The sequence below is a fragment of the Podarcis tiliguerta genome, assembly GCF_965153285.1.
Source record: "Podarcis tiliguerta genome assembly, chromosome: 3".
Lineage (NCBI taxonomy): Eukaryota > Metazoa > Chordata > Lepidosauria > Squamata > Lacertidae > Podarcis > Podarcis tiliguerta.
Window position 1 is genome coordinate 19,267,589 of NC_139536.1, and position 21,175 is coordinate 19,288,763.

The window sequence follows — 21,175 nt, forward strand, 5'->3', positions numbered from 1 at the left end:
CTCTTGGAGGGGCCCGGAAAGTCTGGCACAGTAATCGTTGGCATATCCCATAATGCTCTGCGACGCGGAAAGTAAAATGAAACTATTCCGGGGAGAGTTTTTTGCGTTCTTGCCAGCGGGAAGACCGCGTTTTGTGGGAACGGGGTCCTGATTTATTAAGGTCGCGACTACGTGGTAAACGAGCAGTTACCGTGGGAAACTGCCATAATGCAGTGTGCCCCATACTTGGGTCTCCAGCTGTTTTGGGACTACAAATCCCATCATCCCTGACCACTGGTCCTGCTAGCGAGGGATGTGGGAATTGTAGTCCCCCCCAAAAATCTGGCTAGCCAAGCTCGGCAAACGCTGCACAAGCGACCCTCATTCTTACGAGACACCCGCAGAAATCTACTTGGCTAGTTGGCAAATGGGATGGAGGACATTCCTTTGTAGGACTTCCCCAGTTTTTGGAAGCCAGAGAGTGGGCCATGCTTTGTTCTAAAATGAAATATAAGTTTATTAACATGTAGTAAGAAAGCGGCGGTATCAATCCGTGCTCCTGGAAACACAAAAATTGTAACAAGGTCACAGTACGGAAGCTAAGCACTTTTAATGAGGGATCCCTGAAAGAACAAGCGCCCTCTCCCCCACGGCTACGTAAGAAGTGCTTGCAATGGCCCGCCTAGCATCCCTCTCTCTTCCATGAATTAGACTAATCCTCTTTTAAAGCCATCCAAATTGGTGGCCATCGCGGGTTCTGCTGGCAAAAGAGGACCGGTCCTCGAAGGCCCTTTCTAGCAGCGGACGAAGCGCAGCCTCGGTGGGTGAATAAATAAGTATTGTTACAATATTAAAATATGCATTAGAAATAAACCGATTGGAGGGTAATAATGACCTGCAAAGATTACAAGGAAGCGATCGGCGTTTTAATTCGCACGTTTGCTTTAAAGCAAGCTACATCTGGCAGTCTAACATCCACCTAACTGCGGATCGGGCCCAGTGCAGGGAGGTGCCTTTACTTCCTTACCACGATCCCACCCCCGCGTCTCCTCGGACCTGCGCAGAGGGTCGCAGAGGCTAATTTGCATTGCCCAGGATTCCTTGCGCGCCCGTGGAGGGGAGAGAAAACCAATAGTAATGTTTCTCTGGAGATTTCTTTCACGCTTGCGAACAGCTGAGTCGTATTCTGCTCCAGTGGCTCCTGGAGTCAGTGGGCAATGAACAATCCCAAAAATTGAGTTACCATAAGGTGTTTAAGAGTCGCCGGTTTTGTAGTTACGTTCGCAAAGGAAGGGATTTCGATGTGTGATTTTGGGACGCTGAGGTCTGTGGATTGGGATCTCTCGTTTAAGCCAAGTTTTGGAGGCCGAATGGCGGGCAAGCAATAGTTATAATATATAGGGTGGTTTTTGTGTGATTTTCGTGCTTTTAGTAGACCTAGAAGGCGGAGCCTTTAATCTTGGAATTTATAGTAGAAGTGATCGCTTACATGAGAAGTTTGGAAAATTCTGAGTTGGAAAGAACAGTATTTGAGTGGAAGGTTGCAGGTATCAGAAAAGATCGCCCGCTCCACTTAAATTTGATTTTAGCGGCTGTTGGGGAAGCAAGAAATTATATTTTATAGCACTGCAATTTATTTAGCAGGATGCTTCTTGTCAAAGTGTGAATCCAGATTGCCCGCCCTCCAGTTTTCTTGGCGTTCATTCTCGCGCACCCCTTTAATTCTGTAATTGGAAAGCGCTTTCTCCTCCGCCAACTGTTTTGAGAGAGCGCCTGCATAAAGGAACCGTCCCCGCCTGCAATCTTGGTGCTCTGCAAATGACCTTCCGCGTGTGAGGATTCCTTCCGCCTGTGTGCATTGGAAACTGCACGGAGGAATAGAGTTGGGTTCCTGCTGAGTAAATTTGGGTGGTGTTGCAGCCCAAGATTGCCTTCTCCCCCGAAAATGCACCAGTTCATTCAGAATTAATTTCTCTCTCTCTCTCTATGTAGATATAGATATATATGAACAGAAAGAGAGAGAGAAATAGAAGGGGATTCAGTTAAATGACCCTTGGGTCTCTTCCAGCTCTACAATACTGAGTGCGGGGAAGCGATCGGCGTTTTAATTCGCACGCTTGCTCTGAAGCAAGCTCCTTTACATCCGCCAAGTCTAAAACCCACCGATCTGCCAGTCGAGCCCATTGCAGGGAGGAGCCTTTACTTCCTTACCCGATCCCACCCGCCCGGCTCCTCGGACCTGCGCAGAGGGTCGCTGAGGCTGATTTACATTGCCCAGGATTCCTTGCGCGCCCCGTGAAGCGTGAAAAAACCCCCATGTGTCTATGGAGATTGCTTTCACGCTTGCTAACAGCTGGGCCATATTCTGCTTCCGTGGCTCCTGGATTCAGTGTGCAATGAGCAAGCCCGGATAGGAGTCACCATAACATGAAGGAGAGTCGGGGTTCTGTAGCCATGTTCGCAAAGAAAAGTGTCTTGATGTATGAATGGGACGCTATGTCCAGTTTGGATGGGCTTTTATCCTTAATTTTTGGAGGCTCAATGGCGGGCCACCAATGGTTGTGAAAGGTGGAGCAGAGGTTTCTAATCTTCGTGCTGTTACCAGTGCTTAAAAAGAGTTCTTTTAAACTTTGGTAAAACTGAAATGATGCTCAACTATGTGCATTGGAAACGCTGCAGGAAGGAAGCCAGTCGTGTTCCTGCTTAATAGTTTTGGGTGTTGTTGCAGCCCTGATGATTGCTTTCTTAAAAGTGCACAGCTCTTGAAAGTCTACGGGAATTTCTTTCACCAAAAGTGGCAGTGGGGACAGAGTTTACTCAGAAGTGCCTCCTTTTCGCTCAGCCGTTTCTCCTCTTGTCTGCAGCTCTAAGGTCCTCCTCCCTCGCCAAGCCTCTTGTCCTCCTCCACTTTTGCTGTAGCTGCAGGGAGAGTCTCAGTGCTTATTTGCATAGCCTCATGATGCTGTGCACATGGGGAAGCAGGCTTTGAAGGTGCGAAGAACAGGAAAGATACCTAATTCTCTTCAAAAACGTTGCAACCCTGTTTATTGTGGGGATGTTGTCACGCCGGAGAGGTTCCACGATTCAGTGACAAATGAGTTGCCACAGCGGTGAAACACCATAACCTAATGGTGTCCAAATTTTTTCCAAAGAGGGCCAGATTTGATGAAGTGAAGAGCCTTGAGGGCCAAGCAAAGTTGTTGACCCTTTTTTTAGGATTAAAGTTGTTGAGATTTTTTAGGATTTTAGCAACAGGGGCCAGATTAAACTGATCTGCAGGCCAGATGATTAGGCCCCCCCCCCCAAACAGATTTTGGACATGTCTGCCATAACCTCTTGAAGCGTTAGTATTTGTTGTTGTTTAGTCGTGTCCGCCTCTTCGTGACCCCCTAGACCAGAGCACGCCAGGCACTCCTGTCTTCCACTGCCTCCCGCAGTTTGGTCAAACTCATGCTGGTAGCTTCGAGAACACTGTCCAACCATCTCGTCCTCTGTTGTCCCCTTCTCCTTGTGCCCTCCATCTTTCCCAACATCAGGGTCTTTCCCAGGGAGTCTTCTCTTCTCATGAGGTGGCCAAAGTACTGGAGCCTCAGCTTCGGGATCTGTCCTTCCAGTGAGCACTCAGGGCTGATTTCCTTCAGAATGGAGAGGTTTGATCTTCTTGCAGTCCATGGGACTCTCAAGAGTCTCCTCAAGCACCATAATTCAAAAAAATCAATTCTTCGGCGATCAGCCTTCTATATGGTCCAGCTCTCACTTCCATACATCACTACTGGGAAAAGCACAGCTTTAACTATACGGACCTTTATCGGCAAGGTGATGTCTCTGCTTTTAAGATGCTGTCTAGGTTTGTCATTACTAAACTGAAAACTATGGAGAGACCTGGTCTGAATAGAGATATTGCATTCTTGTCTCATTACATTTCTTAAAGCTATTTTTGGTCATCTGCATGCTATCCTTTGCTTTTTCCAGTAGGATTAATTGCAGTCGTTAACAGTTGTCAACAGCTTTATCATAACCATTGAGTTAATCACCCATCTCCTACTACCCTTCTGAGAAAAGCCCCACCCCACCCTCCCACTATATATAAGGGTCCGGTGACTTCTGTTTCAGTGTATCTGAAGAAGTGTGCATGCACACGGAAGCTTATACCAGTAACTTTTGATATAACTGTAAAAACTGCTCTGAAAATTTATTATTCCAAAAATGAAACCTTCAGCTGGTTGTAAATATTAAGATAATACCAGCAAGAATGACTCTTTATGTAAAAAAAAAAGATTTAAATCAAGTCTTACTGACTAGTGGCACGTAAGTTATTGCTTTGGCTTCTGCCCTTAGACATGATGAGATGCCCATACGGTTGCCATACATCCGGAATTTCCCAGACATATATGGAAGACTGCAGTTGGCAGCAGTGTCTGGCCCAAAATTGGCTGAATGTCTGGGGAAAGCTCACTACTGCAGATGCTCACTATAGCAAAGTTTCTGGGGGCTTTGCCACATTTCTTTCCCACCCTGTGAAGGAGCAGCTTGTGACACAGATGCAAGAAGAGGCAGCCAGGCGGTTCTTCTATTGATTTTTATAGATTTATAGATTTTTATTCCTCCACTCTCATTGTTCTAACCCAACCAGTTCAAAAATTAGGGTGGCTACTGTTTGCGCCATCTAGTGAAAACTAAATAGGAACTGCATTTCGTTTATGTCACTTGCAGTGATGCTGCAGAAGATTAATCCGTTAATTTGGAGTCTCGAATTGAAAACTAAGGCATGATGAGCAAATACGCCTTCGCCCTTTTCACTTCTAGTGCTTTTTTCTTAATAACATGGGCATAGGAATGTAAGAAGCTTCCTCATATTGAATCAGACTGTTGGTCCACCTAGTTCAGTACTAACTGTTGTGACTCGTGGCTCTGCAGAGTTTTGGGCAAGGAACTTGTCCCAGTTCACCTGGTGATGCTAGGGATCAGCGCTGTCTTTAGCATATTGCACCACCGGGGTGCAAAGATCTGTCCAGCGCCCCCAAATTTAGTTTAGCCCCCAAATTCACTTTTATTATGCTTATGTCAGACACCACGCTTAAGCCTTGTCTCTTGTTTACAAAAGAAGGGAGGAAAAATAAACTTTTTTATTTGCTAATTTATTTACAATACACTTACACTTAAGTATACAATACCACCACACTTAAACGTATAAGTATTGTTTAGGCACCTACTTAGGAGAAATGTCCATTAAACGTTAATTAGTTTAATGTTAAGTAAACGTCCAGTGCGCTTCCAACGCCATAAATCTTATCTCAGCAGATAATTTCATGCAGCAGTTGAAGAAGGCAGGAGAGTCAGTACCTTTCAGTGAAGAATCCTGGAGCAAGCACTTTTGAACTCAGGAAAAAAAACTTTATTTACAAAAGAAAAACCCTGGTGATAAAGCACACATGCTTTTATCTCCGGCATAAAGAAAACTTTACTCTAAACTTAACTCATATCAGCAAACACGCCCATGGCCACAAACTGAGTCTGCGAGTCAGGTCAAAAAGGGGGGGGCGGGGGAAAACACACGGGTGAACTGACTATTTATACAAACTAACTCATATTCCTGGATGCTTAATGACTTCCAGCTGCTCAGTGATTAGAGCGACTTGTTACCTCTTAACCCTTTAGTACCAACAAGAAATATCAGTCGTGTCAAAGGTGCCACTGACTCCGCTGCTGCATAGCAGTTCAATACAATACGTAACATAATATTTTGATGTAAGAGTTAATTCTGTGTGCACGGTGCTGTTGTAAATGACAAGCGCTGTCGTTGTGAATGACAAGCGCTGCTGCTGGCATGGCACGTCTTTGGTAAATGAGCGCACAAAGTCGAAAGTCCTTTAGTGAAACAGTAGGTATACATTTCAGTAATACCTAGGTATATATTGTTTTTGTAGCTTGATCAAAATTATTTACAGGTAGATAGTTAAGAGCTTAGGCGGTATCCTGGCACCCCCCAGAATTTGGCACCCGGGTACCCCACACCTCTTGCACCCCCAGGTAAAGACGGCCCTGTTAGGGATTGAACCTGTGAGGCAGGCTATATAGTGATTTTCTCAGCAAATTGTTACAGCACCCCTATTAATACCATATACGGTGCAATCCTATACACCTCTGAAGTAAGTCCAGCTGAGTTCAGTAGGACTAAGTGCGTATAGAATTGAGCATTAGCTCTGGTGTACTGTAGTCCTTTTCAGGTTTCGAAACACTCTGTGTTATCTTGCTGTTATACTTGCAATAGGTAGGTCAGTCTTATTACCCCCATATTGCAGGCAGATGGGAAAACTGAGGCCGAGACAAAGTGTTAACCCCTTAAAATGTGTTGCAGGCGGGGGGGGGCGTTATCTGTTTCTGCTCTTATTTTTATTATGTACAGTGGTACCTCGGGTTACAGACTCCACTAACCCGGAAGTAGTACCTCGGGTTAAGAACTTTGCTTCAGGATAAGAACAGAAATCGTGCTCTGGCAGCGCGGCAGCAGCAGGAGGCCCCATTAGCTAAAGTGCTGCTTCAGGTTAAGAATAGTTTCAGGTTAAGAACGGTCCTCCAGAATGAATTAAGTTCTTAACCCGAGATACCACTGTATATATTGTATTTTTATGCTGGGAACTGTACCTGAGTTCTGTGGATGAAGGGCAGTACTGTATACACATTTAATAAATAAAGTGGCTTGGTGAAGGCTGCCTCCCCCAAAAGGAATGCAGAGACAATATTCAAGTTGGGTCCTTCCTAATTCACATAATGCAGAAGTAAGTCTCACTCAGTTTTAATGGGCTGAATACTCACTTGCAAATGTGTTTGGATTGCAACCTTGCTCATTTTGAGATACTAGCTCCCCTTGCCAGAGCGCTTCGGTTTTTTTCTTTTTTGCTATGAAATACTAAGCAATAATAGCACAAAGTTTTAAATTACATTACTGCTTTCAAGTCATGCTGTCTGATAAGGCCGGGCATTTTAAGTTAATAAAGGCATTGGTGTTGATGTACCAGACCTTTATCAGCTATTTGGCTTCCAGCCATGTGGAATTCTTATTAAGAAACTGATACACAATGTCAACATAAAACTCTTGAGGGGGGCTATCAGTAGGTTTTATTTATTTATCTGTTTCTAAAACCTAATGCCTCACCTCCAATACTAATATGATCAGGATGGCTTGCAAGTCACAACAGAATTTAAAATCACAGGAGCAACAGCATTGACAAGCCGTAAAACAATAACATTGCAGTTAAGCAGCGCAGCATAAAACACCAGCAGAAAATAGAAAGCAAACCAGATTTTAAAAACACACAAAAACAAAACCTGAGAGAATCAGAGATTTGCTCCACCTTGCACTGGAAGGATGTAAAAACTTGGAGCTGGGAGAGCCGTCTGGGGAGAGAAATCCCAAACCAGGGTGCCACCACTAAGAAGGCCCTCCCTCAGGGAGCTGGTCCATTAGGGCAAATGAGGCACTGTCCCACTGACCTCTGTCTTCATCTGATCTCCACCCGCCTGCATTCTTGCTTACAACAAGTCTGCCAGGGGGTGGCTGTCAGCTTGCCTCAGCTTTGCCCTTTTTAGAACTCAACATGGAAAAGGCCAGGGTCAAAAATTGGAATTCGTTGGCTCTGGCGCCACCTGCTGTTGGTCTCCCTGCCTCCTGCCCTGTCTGTTCCAATAGACACCAGCCACCACTGCCTCTCTCTGATAACCTCCAGCCAGATTTGCAGAGCCCTGGTGTCAGTTTTCCCTGTTCAGAAAAACCGCTTTCGGTTAGGGCAATGGAGAGCCACTGTCTCCACCCCTGTCCCAAAGTAGGGTGGTCTTAGGTCTTTCTTTCCAGTCCTCTGTTTGAAGCTGCCCTCTGTTTCAGTGGTAGCCAGCCAGGTGCCTGCAGAAGTTGGGCTCCAACTCCAATCAGCCCTAGCCGATATGGCTATGGTGAGGGATGATGGGGGTTGTAGTGATGGGACGGCAACAGGTGAGGAGATTTCACTCCTCCCATACCCAAGAATCTCCTGAGCAGTCTGCTGATTCTGCAGAGAGGAGGAGGCGTGTTCTTATATCTACTTATTCTGCTCCAGCACCACATCAGAGAGAGAGAGAGAGAGTCGGTCAGTGAGTGAGTGAGTCGGTCAGTGAGAGAGTCGGTCAGTGAGAGAGTCAGTGAGTGAGTCGGTCAGGGAGAGAAAAAGACTGAGTGTTATCTCTGTGTAGATAAGGTCGCTGCAGAAAGCAGCTGTAAGACTCAGTGCAGTCCAGCATCTCCATTTGTATATAGTTTGAATAGTACAGTAGCTGTTAGTGAATAAAAGAAGATATTCTTCAGCGCTGTCGTCTGAGTGATTTATGCTCTGCTGTACAACGACTGTCTTCTTGTTGGAGTGATTTGCGGTGCTCACAGCTCTAAGTTGTGAGTCCACGGCACTTGGACCTGTTCCCACGAGGAAGGTGGTCTCTGGAAGTGCTATCCAGCTCGCCTAGCCCAGTCGGGGCTGAAGTGGATGAGTCCAGTTGGTGACACTGGCTCAAGGGCGATGCTGACAACAGGTTGCCTACCCATTTGAAGGACCGTCCATCGGCGTCTGATTTAAAAGCAAGAAACAACAATAAGGCGAAACAGGAGAGGCTTTGAAGTTGCCCGTCAACTGCCTGGCGACTTCATTATACACCTTTAGGTGCCAGGCAAACATGTTCCTTTTTGACCAGGCCTTTGGTTGATCTGATTGACAGCCTATGCCCTTTTAAAATGCGGGTTTGGGGGGGGCAGGAGCTGTTGGATTAAAAAAAATATATATTATGTATTTTGTGGTTTTATATATCTGTGAACCTCCCTGAGACACCTCGGGTATAGGGTGGTATATAAATTCAATAACTAATAATAATAAAGTTAAGTACATGGAGAGCAGATTGAGCAGGCACACCAGATTGTGAGATTTAGGTAAAGGTAAAGGGACCCCTGAGGGACGCGGGTGGCGCTGTGGGTTAAAGCCTCAGCACCTAGGGCTTGCCGATCAAGAGGTCGGCGGTTCGAATCCCCGCGGCGGGGTGCGCTCCCGTTGTTTGGTCCCAGCGCCTGCCAACCTAGCAGTTCGAAAGCACTCTCAGGTGCAAGTAGATAAATAGGGACCGCTTACTAGCGGGAAGGTAAACGGCGTTTCCGTGTGCGGCTCTGGCTTGCCAGAGCAGCGATGTCACGCTGGCCACGTGACCCGGAAGTGTCTTCGGACAGCGCTGGCCCCCGGCCTCTTGAGTGAGATGGGCGCACAACCCTAGAGTCTGTCAAGACTGGCCCGTACGGGCAGGGGTACCTTTACCTTTACCTTTAAAGGGACCCCTGACTATTAGGTCCAGTCGTGACTCTGGGGTTGCGGCGCTCATCTCGCTTTATTGGCCAAGGGAGCCAGCGTACAGCTTCCGGGTCCTGTGGCCAGCATGACTAAGCCGCTTTTGGCAAACCAGAGCAGCGCACGAAAACGCTGTTTATCTTCCCACCAGAGTGGTACTTATTTATCTACTTGCACTTTTGACATGCTTTCAAACTGCTAGGTTGGCAGGAGCAGGGACCGAGTGACGGTAGCTCACCCTGTCGCGGGGATTCAAACCGCCAACCTTCTGATCGGCAAGTCCTAGGCTCTGTGGTTTAACCCACAGCACTACCCGTGTCCCCTTTAGACTGAGTTTAAAATGCATGCTGTGAGGGTAAGTTAAAGATCACCTGACCCCATATGCGCCCACTTGATAGCTCTGATCTGCAGAACTGCTGCTGTTACGGGTGCCGCATAATACTTGTTCCCCATTTGTACGAAATCATTCAGCACCTGCACTTTTGGAACTCCCTACCTATTGACAACAGGCAGGTGTCTTCACTGTACTCTTTTTGGTACCTGCTAAAAAGGTTTTTTTTTTTCGTTTAGGGAAGCCTATCGAAGCCCTGGGATAGGTTGGTTGGTAGAGTATAAGACTCTTAATATCAGGGTTGTGGGTTCAAATGCTACGTTGGGTGAAAAGATTTCTGCCTTGCCGGGGGTTGGACTAGATGAACCATGTGGTCCCTTCTAACTCTCCAATTCTAGGATTCTGTGATCCAGATTTGTAGAATACTGACGAGTTTTAGTCTGGTTTTTAATTTACTGTTGATTTTAATTCTTTATGAAGGTTTTGAATCGTTTTTAACTTTTTCTTTTTTTCTTTTTACAACAATCGTTTCTTTGTTCCTTGTTCCAAACCTCCTCAAGCTTTTTACTTACACTCAAGCTGTATATAAATGTCAGTGCTTTTTTTCCTGGGGGAACTCAGGGGTACGCATACCCCTAAGCATTTTGTTAATCGAAGTTTGGCCTCATTGAGGGGCAGTATTTCAATCTGAGTAGGAAAATGAGAGTACCCCTAAACATTTTTTAGGGAGGTAAAGCACTGATAAATGTTACGAAATGTAGTAAAACAGTGAGAGATGCTTTGCTCTCCGATCTTCAGCTCAAGGTGCTGATACAATCATATAAGCAGTGGTGGTGCTTTTTGGTGGGGTTTTTTTTAAAAAAAATATTGTTATTATTGGATTAATTGATAATCCTAAAATATGGCAGATGTCCTGAAGCACAACTCAGTTTGGAAACGTGGGCCTGAAGCCCTCCAACCCCCTTGTTCTCAGACAAGATCTAAAATTAGAGCTTGATCCTGAAATGAATACAGTCGCTCTTCAATCAGCAGGTTGCAAATTGAACAATAAATTCTTGCCTCCTATATTTCATGCCAAGTTAGCCCGAGGAGAGAGGGTGATTTACATCTCGCCATGTCTAAGGTCAGAGGCTGGAGCAAAAACAGAAGCTGTTTTGTTCATCCTCTGCGGCAGGAATAGCCAACATGGGGCTCTCTGGATGTGCAGAACTACAACTCCCATCGCCTCCATAGAATCATAGAGTTGGAAGAGACCACAAGGGCCATCGAGTCCAACCCCCTGCCAAGCAGGAAACACCATCAGAGCACTCCTGACATATGGTTGTCAAGCCTCTGCTTAAAGACCTCCAAAGAAGGAGACTCCACCACACTCCTTGGCAGCAAATTCCACTGTCGAACAGCTCTTACTGTCAGGAAGTTCTTCCTAATGTTTAGGTGGAATCTTCTTTCCTCCAACTACCAGTCCTGCTGGCTGAGGCTAATGGGAGTTGGAAGTCCAATGACATTGAGAGGGTGCCGTCTTGGCTACATGAGCTGTGCAGGCCGCAAACTACAGAGGTAGAAATGGTAGAGAGAGACAAGGTTTGAAGAAAATACAAGAGAGAGCGAGAGTCCCAAATAAAAGTGGTAATTCATATGAAATGATCTGGGAGTCTTCGGCAGACAAAAATGTGATCTTAGGTAGAAGAATTTGGGAGGCTTGGACTGCGATAGAGAAGAAACAGAAAGGGAGAGCAAAAAGCGTAAAAGGTTATATTATATGTGGTGGCTGTTATGTACTGAAGTTCTCACCCTGGGCCAGCAGGGGGATACTGTAGATAGTTATGCAAATGAAGGATCGAAAGTGATGTTCAGTGATTGGATAGTTTTAGAAAGTTGCTACAGTAACGTTGTAGAAGAAGAAGAAGAGTTTGGATTTGATATCCCGCCTTTCACTCCCTTTTAAGGAGTCTCAAAGCGGCTAACATTCTCCTTTCCCTTCCTCCCCCACAACAAACACTCTGTGAGGTGAGTGGGGCTGAGAGACTGTGACTGGCCCAAGGTCACCCAGCAGCTGCATGTGGAGGAGCGGAGAGCCTCCAGCAGACTGAATGGGCGAGAAGGAGGAAAAGTCAAAACAGAACCAGCCAGTCCAGTGCCAGATTTACGTAGAAGCTAAACAAGCTATAGCTTAGGGCCCCACTCTCTTGGGGGCCCCCCCAAAAAATTAAAGGAAAAAACCCCCTGTACATTTCCAAAATATAAGATAAAAATAAAATAAAACCTACATACAGCAACAGTATTTTGTGTTGTGTAGGCTCCTATTTGTTATGTGCAAATGGCTTTAGATACCTATTAGGTCCATAAATTACCATATAGCATATATTCAACACAAAAAACAGCGACAATTTGTTGTTGACAAAGGACAGCTGGACATATAAAGGGACCCATTACCTTCAGTAGCTTAGGGCCTCATCAAACCTAAATCCAGCCCTGAGCCATTCCATGACAACTACCTACTTTCTGGTTTTTGAAGTAAAGATACATACATACAGAGAGATCCGCTAACACTATCAGCGTGCTAGCTGCTGCGTCAAACCCACAACCTCTTCTGTCAGTTTGCATTTCTTAGTACAGAAAGTATTGATCTGGTGTGTAGAGATCTTTCCTATTCTACTTAATCCAAGAGGGTTCTGGGAGCTTCTCTGTGTGAAAGAAGCAGGCAGAAGGTTTGTGATGTTTGGGTTATACCTTCAGAGAAGCTGAGTACAGCTGGTTTAAAGTGGTTCTGTTTATCTCTTCTGTCAAGGTCATGCTGACTATAAAAGTAGAGGCCAGAAGGAGCCTGTCTCTTTTCCTTCTGGTGTGGTGTTCTGTACGTAGTATGCTTAGTGTTAAGGTTTAGAATTGTTATAAGTTTAAGTTAAGTCTGCTGCAACTGGATTTCTTATGGACAGTGCCAATCCTGAATGTATTGGATTTGTGACCATTATGTACATATGCCTTCAGTAGCAGTAAAGCTCTGCTAGATGAAATATAATTGCCTCTGGTCTATTTTTGGAGGAATACTGCAATGTGTTTAAGTTTTTAGTCTGCTAACTATACATTGGAATCTACTCTGGATCAATATTGAGTAGAATTCACACGACATCTTCCCTTGACTCAAACCCTGACAGCAAACAGGACAGCATCAGGACAGGACATGGACGTAGAACCAGGAGAAGACCAGGGCATAACGAAAGCAATGCTCTAGAAGCTATTACAGTGGTAACTCAGGTTACATACACTTCAGGTTACATACGCTTCAGGTTACAGACTCCGCTAACCCAGAAATAGTGCTTCAGGCTAAGAACTTTGCTTCAGAATGAGAACAGAAATCGGGCTCCGGCAGCGTGGCAGCAGCGGGAGGCCCCATTAGCTAAAGTGGTGCTTCAGGTTAAGAACAGTTTCAGGTTAAGAACAGACCTCCGGAACAAATTAAGTACTTAACCCGCGGTACCACTGTATACCCGTCTCTGCATTCACGCATATTTCCTGAACCAATGGGGAGGGTGGCTGATTCAGCAAGTCATATGCTCAACATTAGGAAGAACTTCCTGACAGTAAGAGCTGTTTGACAGTGGAATTTGCTGCCAAGGAGTGTGGTGGAGTCTCCTTCTTTGGAGGTCTTTAAGCAGAGGCTTGACAACCATATGTCAGGAGTGCTCTAATGGTGTTTCCTGCTTGGCAGGGGGTTGGACTCGATGGCCCTTGTGGTCTCTTCCAACTCTATGATTCTATGATTCTATGATCTCGCTGGTGTTGCTATGGCAACCCAGTGCACCTGGCATCCTTATCTCAGAACATCCAGATGTGGTGGGAGTGCTCCTCAAGACATGAGCCCAAGCACAGCGTGATTTAACCCACTATTCACATTACACCAATAGTGGAAGCAGAGCATAGCCATCATGCCTAGTGGTCACTGGTCACCTCCACGTATTTGCACAACCTTCATTTAAAGCCATCCAAGTTGGTGGTCATCACTACATGTTGGTGGATCACATCCCATAGCTCATTTACTCACTGTATTCTTCTGCCCATCATGAATCTGACCTGCTGGGAGCCTGAAGGGCGCTGCTCTGCCTCTTTCCACCTGACTTGGGGCGGGGCCTGAAGGGGACTGTTGCTGCTGCTCAACAGAGATGGATCCTTTTTAATTTTTATCTATGCCATTTTACATTGTTATTGATATTTGTCAGGGAATTGCCATCGGCTCAGAGGCAAGAGATAGAAGGGCAGTTATGTTCCAGGGAGCCTCCGAAAATCTTGCGAAGCAGTTCCTCTTCCAGTGTGGAGGAGAGCCCCACCTCCAGTGGAGAAGAGCTGCAAGGACCAGAGGATGCTAGGGAGAGCCTTAACACTGAGCCTGAGCAAGCCAGAGAGGCGGGGAGCACGCCCTTGCCATTGCCCATCCTGCGCAGTAATTTGAGGCGCAGGGAGGGGTGGAAAAGGCTGGGGGTGACGAGACTTTTATGCTGGGGGAGGTACAAAAACAGACCACTCCCGGATTCTGCTAGCGATTGAGCCAGACATGGACTTATGACGATCTTCACTGTAAATGGTTTGCACCAAAATAAAGCCTGTTAAAGACAGGTCAGACTCCTGCCTGGTTACTATCGAGCAACCACAACAGCATCTCACAATATTAATGTTGTATTTTTTAGTTTTAGATTTTATTATTTATGTGGAAATTGTTTTCCATTTGGTTGTGTACCTTTTGATGCGCTTTATTTATTGTTTATGACTTTTGTCATGTTGTTAATTATGTAAACTTGTCATGCTGTAAGCCACCTTGAGCATTGTTTTAACTATGGAAAGGTGGCACAGAAATAAAAAATGATGATGGTGGTGATGATGAATCTTCCAATGCTCCATTTCTCTGGATGGCCCCCGAGTTTTCGTTCTGAGGTCAAAAGTCCACATGCCTCCCTGCACTCATGTATTATGTTGCCACAGTCTGCCTTGCAACCTGCTAAAAGTTGTTGAAATACAGGCTCTGTCAGTGCAAGTGCTCCTGGTAATCCCCAGGGAATCAGAAGCAGGCTTCCCCCAGCTGGCCAGGACAGGTGTCCCAGAAGCTCAGAGCTGCACAGAGAAACCTGAGCAGGGGCTCAGGATGGAGTCTGACGGGGTCAGGGAGCATATTTGGGGGATGCTTTTGGTTAGGACCATGTTAAGTGCCAAAGCGAAGAGGGCTTCCGTACAGGCAGCAGATCAGCTTGCGCTTCGACTTGATGGGGAAGGCTGCCTTATACTGACCTCGTCCAGGCCAGTATTGTCTGCCCTGCACTGGCTGAGAGTAGCTTTCCAGAGTTTTAGACAGAAGACCCCACTCAGCCCATGAAGCTCACTGGGTGACCCCGGGCCAGTCACTCACCTTCGGCCTAGCCTACTTCACAGGGTTTTTGTGCTAATAAAATGGGGGTGGGTGGGAGAGATGTGTCAGCATCGCCCTTGAGCCAGTGTCACCAACTGGATTCATCCACTTCAGCCCCAACTGGGCTAGGCGAGCTGGGTAGCACTTCCAGAGACCACCTTCTCACAGGAACAGGTCTAAGTGCTGTGGACTCACAACTCAGAGCTGTGAGCACCACAAATTACTCCAACAAGAAGACAGTCGTTGTACAGCAGAGTACAGCAGAGCATAAATCACTCGGACGACAGCGCTGAAGAATATCTTCTTTTATTCACTAACAGCTACTGTACTATACAAACTATATACAAATGGAGATGCTGGAGTGCACTGAGTGTTTCAGCTGCTTTCTGCAGTGACCTTATCTACACAGAGATAACACTCAGTCTTTTTCTCTCCCTGACCGACTCACTCACTGACTGACCGACTCTCTCACTGATGTGGTGCTGAAGCAGAATAAGTAGATATCAGAACATGCCTCCTCCTCTCTGCAGAATCAGCAGACTGCTCAGGAGATTCTTGGGTATGGGAGGGGTGAAATCTCTTCAAGATGTATTCCTGATACATCTACATGCAGCCACTGGGAGAGATCATCAGGGGATTTGGGCTGGGTGTTTATCAATATGCAGATGATACCCAGCTCTGCCTCTCTTTCAAATCAGAATCAGTGAAGGCGGTGAAAGTCCTGTGTGAGTGTATGGAGGTGGTTGGAGGATGGATGGCAGCTAACGAATTGAGGTTGAATCCTGACAAGACAGAAGTACTGTTCTTGGGTGACGGGGCGGGCTGGTGTGGACGACTCCCTGGTCCTGAATGGGATAACTGTGCCCCTGAAGGACCAGCTGCGCAGCCTGGGAGTCATTCTGGACTCACAGCTGTCCATGGAGGCGCAGGTTAATTCTGTGTCCAGGGCCGCTGCTTACCAGCTCCATCTGGTTACACAGTCTGCCCGCAGACTGTCTTGCCAGAGTGGTGCATGCTCCAGTTATCTCCTGCTTGGACTACTGCAATGCGCTCTATGTGGGGCTACCTTTGAAGGTGACTCAGAAACTGCAGTTAATCCAGAATGCGGCAGCTAGACTGGTGACTGGGATTGGCCGCCAAGACCACATAACACCGGTCTTGAAAGATCTTCATTGGCTCCCAGTACGTTTCCAAGCACAATTCAAAGTGTTGGTGCTGACCTTGAAAGCCCTAAATGGCCTCGGTCCTGTATACCTGAAGGAGTGTCTCCACCCCCATCATCCAGCCTGGACACTGAGATCCAGCGCCAAGGGCCTTCTGGCAGTTCCCTCACTGCGAGAAGTGAGGTTACAGGGAACCAAACAGAGGGCCTTCTCGGTAGTGGCGCCTGCCCTGTGGAACGCCCTCCCAGCAGATGTCAAGGCAATAAACAACTATTTTACTTTTAAAAGACAACTGAAGGTGGCCCTGTTTAGGGAAGTTTTTAATGTGTGATGCTGTATTGTTTTTAATATTCGGTTGGAAGCCGCCCAGAGTGGCTAGGGAAACCCAGCCAGATGGGCGGGGTAAAAATAATATATTATTATTATTATTATTATTATTATTATTATTATTATTATTATGGAGCAGGTGGCTAAACATGGCTGGTGAAGAGAGAGAGAGAGAGAGAGAGAGAGAGAAGGAACAGGAGAGGAAATGACATCACACAGAGCCTTCTCTACCAATTACAGTGGTACCTTGGTTCCCGAAGTTTGGCTCCTGAACAAATAAGCTCCCGAACGTCGCAAACCCAGAAGTAAGTATTCTGGTTTGCAAATATTTTTGGGAAGCCAAATGTCCATTTCAGTCATTGTTTCCAGGGCCAATCAGCTAACCAGAAGCCACGCCTTAGTTTGCGAACATTTTGGAAGTTCCAGAATGGATTGAGTTTGGGAACCAAGGTACCACTGTATGTTGCTGTGGCCTGAGTCTACAGCTCTATGGTCTTAACCCCATCACATGCTAACTAGCAAGAATATGCATTGAGGTGCCTCCTGCCTCCACTGTTGTCTGCCCAAGTGCTGATGGCAAGGTAGCTGTGTGCCTTACTATACAGAGAGCAGACCTCTGTCTGGAGGGCTGTACAGTCCAAGTCTGCTTGAAAGACAACAACAACCCCTAAGAAAGAAGAGCAGGAAGGGCCTTGAAGTTGCTTGCCATGGGTTGGTACATGAGCTGCTAACAGCTGGATACAGGTCTTCGGGCGACAGTTTCCCCTGCAAATGTGTTGCATTTCAGTTTTAGGGAAAGTTTCTAAATTTGTATACAGTGGTACCTCGCAAGACGAATGCCTCGGAAGACGAAAAACTCGCAAGACGAAAGAGTTTTTCGTTTTCTGAGTTGCTTCGCAAGACGGATTTCCCTATGGGCTTGCTTCGCAAGATGAAACGTCTTGCGCCTTTTTTTTAAAACCGCCAATGCATTCCTATGGGAAACCGTCAATGCACAGTGGTGCTTCGCAAGACGAAAAAACTCACAAGACGAAAAACTCGCAGAACGAGTTGTCTTGCGAGGCACCGCTGTGTATTGATGGTTTCCCATAGGAATGCATTGGCGGTTTTAAAAAAAAGGTACACCACTGTACTGTATATATTTAGGAATTAGCATGTGCAATTTCCATGCAAATTCTCTGCCCTCTTTTCTGGTGATGCACAAGTAGCTATTGTAGGCACTAGAAAAAAGTCTATTCTCGCTCAGTTGGCAATAAAGCTCATGATCTGTATCATGCTGCCAAGATTCAGATCCACCCCACGTGGCCGCACCCACCCAGACAGGCACATGGAAAGAAGGCACACTCACTGGAAGAATTCCCTGCAAATTGGTTTGTTTGTTAGATCGCATTTATACCCCACCCCAAACCCTCATGGTGTTGTGCATTGTTTTCCTCCTTCAGGCCCCACCACAACCCTGTGAGGTAGATTAGGCTGAGAGGCAGTGATTGGCCCCAGGTCACCCAGGGAGCTTTATGTCAAATGGGGATTTGTACCCCGGTCTCCCAGATCCTAGGTCTAACCCAGGGGTCAGCAAACTTTTTCAGCAGGGGGCCAGTCCACCGTCCCTCAGACCTTGAGGGGGGCTGGATTATATTTGGGGGGGGTGAATGAATTTCTATGCCCCACAAGTAGCCCAAAGATGCATTTTAAATAAAAGCACACATTCTACTCATGTAAAAACACACTGATTTCCAGACCGTCCACGAGCCGGATTTAGAAGGTGATTGGGCCGGATCTGGCCTCAGGGCCTTAGTTTGCCTACCCATGGTCTAACCACTAGGTAAAAGTAAAAAGGTAAAGGACCCCTGGACGGTTAAGTCCAGTCAAAGGCGACTATGGGTTTGCGGCGCTCATCTCGCTTTCAGGCCGAGGGAGCCGGCGTTTGTCCACAGACAGCGTTCTGGGTCATGTGGCCAGCATGACTCAACCGTTTCTGAAGAAGAAGAGGAGGAGGAGGAGGAGGAGTATGGATTTGATATTCCGCTTTATCACTACCCGAAGGAGTCTCAAAACGGCTAACAATCTCCTTTTCCCTTCCTCCCCCACAACAAACACTCTGTGAGGTGAGTGGGGCTGAGAGACTTCAAAGAAGTGTGACTAGCCCAAGGTCACCCAGCAGCTGCATGTGGAGGAGCGGAGATGCAAACCCATTTCACCAGATTATGAGTCTACTGCTCTTAACCACTACACCACACTGGCTCTCAGTGTCTGGTGCAATGGGACACTGTGAAGAGTGCCAGAGCGCACAGAAACACCGTTTACCTTTCCGTTGCAGTGGTACCTACTTATTTACTTGCACTGGTATGTTTCTGAACTGCTAGGTTGGCAGAAGCTGGGACAGAGCAATGGGAGCTCACCCTGTTGCGGGGATTTGAACGCTGACCCTCCGATCACCAAAGCCCAAGAGGCTCAGTGGTTTAGACCACAGCACCACCCACTCGCACCACACTGGCTCTCCACAACTTTGCACCGGGAGAGAAGGACGTTGGAACTAGTGGGATCTGAATTCGCCCCTTGAGAGGCTGGTCTAAACACAGCATCCAGGACCATTGGGTCATCCGGACAAGTGGTGGAACTGACAGAAGCAGGATTCAAACCCACAGCTGTGGACTGAGACTGCAACCTTGATGCAGTGCCTTGTACCACTCAGTTATCCTGGTAATGCCAGCCGAGTTGCCTGTGGTTCAAATTCGTTTGCCTTTACGGTGTTCCTCTCATTAAATTCCAGCAAGCTTTTCCAGCTAAGTACTGTTCGGTTTCAAAAGTAGCAATTGGATTGTAAAAGTTTAGTCAGACAGCACCTCTGAGTGTTTTGGGTCATGGCAATCCTTTCTCAAGACGTTTACTCAAATTAAATATGCTTGCTCATTTCCTCTTCCCTTTCCAAAGAAAACGTTGAGAAGTTTGCCTTCGTGTTCCTGCAAAGGAGCCAACTTGGTTTTGAGGGACTGAAACTCATTAGCAAAGTTGACTGCGTTTCTTTGAATAAGAATTCTAGGCCACGGGTGTCAAACACAAGGCCCGCGGGCCGAATCCGGCCCGCCAGACCTCGTCATGTGGCCCGTGTAGCCGCTGCCGGCCGCCAGCCTTCACCTTTTTTTCTCGCTTTTTTTTTTGGACACAAGAAAGCCGCCTCTTCAGCGCATGCGCGGCAGCCTACAAGCCAGAGAACGTCTGCCCTCTAGCGGCGCCGGCGAGGCTGCAGCCACTGCCCACCGCTCCCACACCCAGGGCCCTACGTGCAGTCCGAAGGTCCAGGTGCCTCGGCGCTCCCAGCAAGTCCCACTTGCGATGTCCCGGCGGTGGGCGGGAGGCTGCTTATTCGCGGCCCGCCAGCAGCGCTGGCTCGGCTGCTCCCTCCTCATCGCTCTCGCTCGCTCTCTGGCGGTCCAAGGGTCGACGCTGCTCTGCCTTCACCGCGGCTGACCCGCCTCCGCCTGTCCCCCTCGGTGGCAAGCGAAGCAGAAGGAGTGGAAAACTCCGCTCATACCAAGCATGATCCTCCCTGCAGCAGATGCCTCTCACAGCCGCCTCTTCCGTTTGAAAACTTTTATTGATCTTAGTTGTTGGCCCTTCGCGACGAGGCAGATGAGAGAGAGAGGAGGTGGGGGGCGGGGGGAGGAAGAGAAGGAATCCTTTTTTGTTGAAAGCCACCAGGAACTCCCGAGATGAAAAGAATGTGTTGTTTTCACTCCCGTCTCTTTTCTCCCCACCGAGTAAATTGCACGCGTCTTCAAAGGTCTAAGTGCAATAACCCTTTTGTTGTGGTTTTGTTTTTCTTCTTCCCCTTTAAATGGCTCTTGTTCTCCCTCCCCTTGAATGAAAAAAAATTAAAAAAGAAGAAATGCGATCTTGGTTGATTGAGTTGTTTATTTCCTTCTTTTTATCTTCCCTCTTTTTATCCTCCTTACATTATTACAAAAAACAGTAATAATTGAATGCAGTGACAATAATTTATGATAATAAAGAGTGGACACATAGTCCTATAGATACAACCGGCCCTTTGAGGGTGACCAAACTGCTGATGCGGCCCCCGATGAATTTGAGTTTGACACCCCTGTTCTAGGCAGTCTTCGCTCTAGAAAACAATTGACCCCTTTGTTTCTGTTCTCTTGACTGGGCCTCAAAGGATCAGGAGTGCAAGGAAGTTCAGAGCAACTCAGTTTTGTTGCCACCCAATTTACGCTGCTGCAGTTCTGTTGGATCCAAGATTCAAAGGGAGGCATGACGAGATGGCGCTCCTTCTGTCTTTGACTGGATTTCAAAACAAGCAGCACGCTTAGGGCTTGACGTTGGGAAGGTACGTTCAAATGTTGCAGAACATCTTTCAGTATTTGGCCAAAGAATTCCGTCAGGGATTCTGCCATGCATATCCCTCCTGGAACATGGTGGCAAGGCCTTTGCACAACACAGCTTTTGGCCTCATCCATACCTCGGCTTACTGTGGATTCTGAACCACTTGTGCCCCATTTTATTCCCCATCAACCATTGCAGCATTCTCTTCTGACTACACTTATCCAATACTCCCTCCTCCTTAAATCCAGAGAGTCCCTACTGTTATGTACTGAAGTTCTCACCCTGG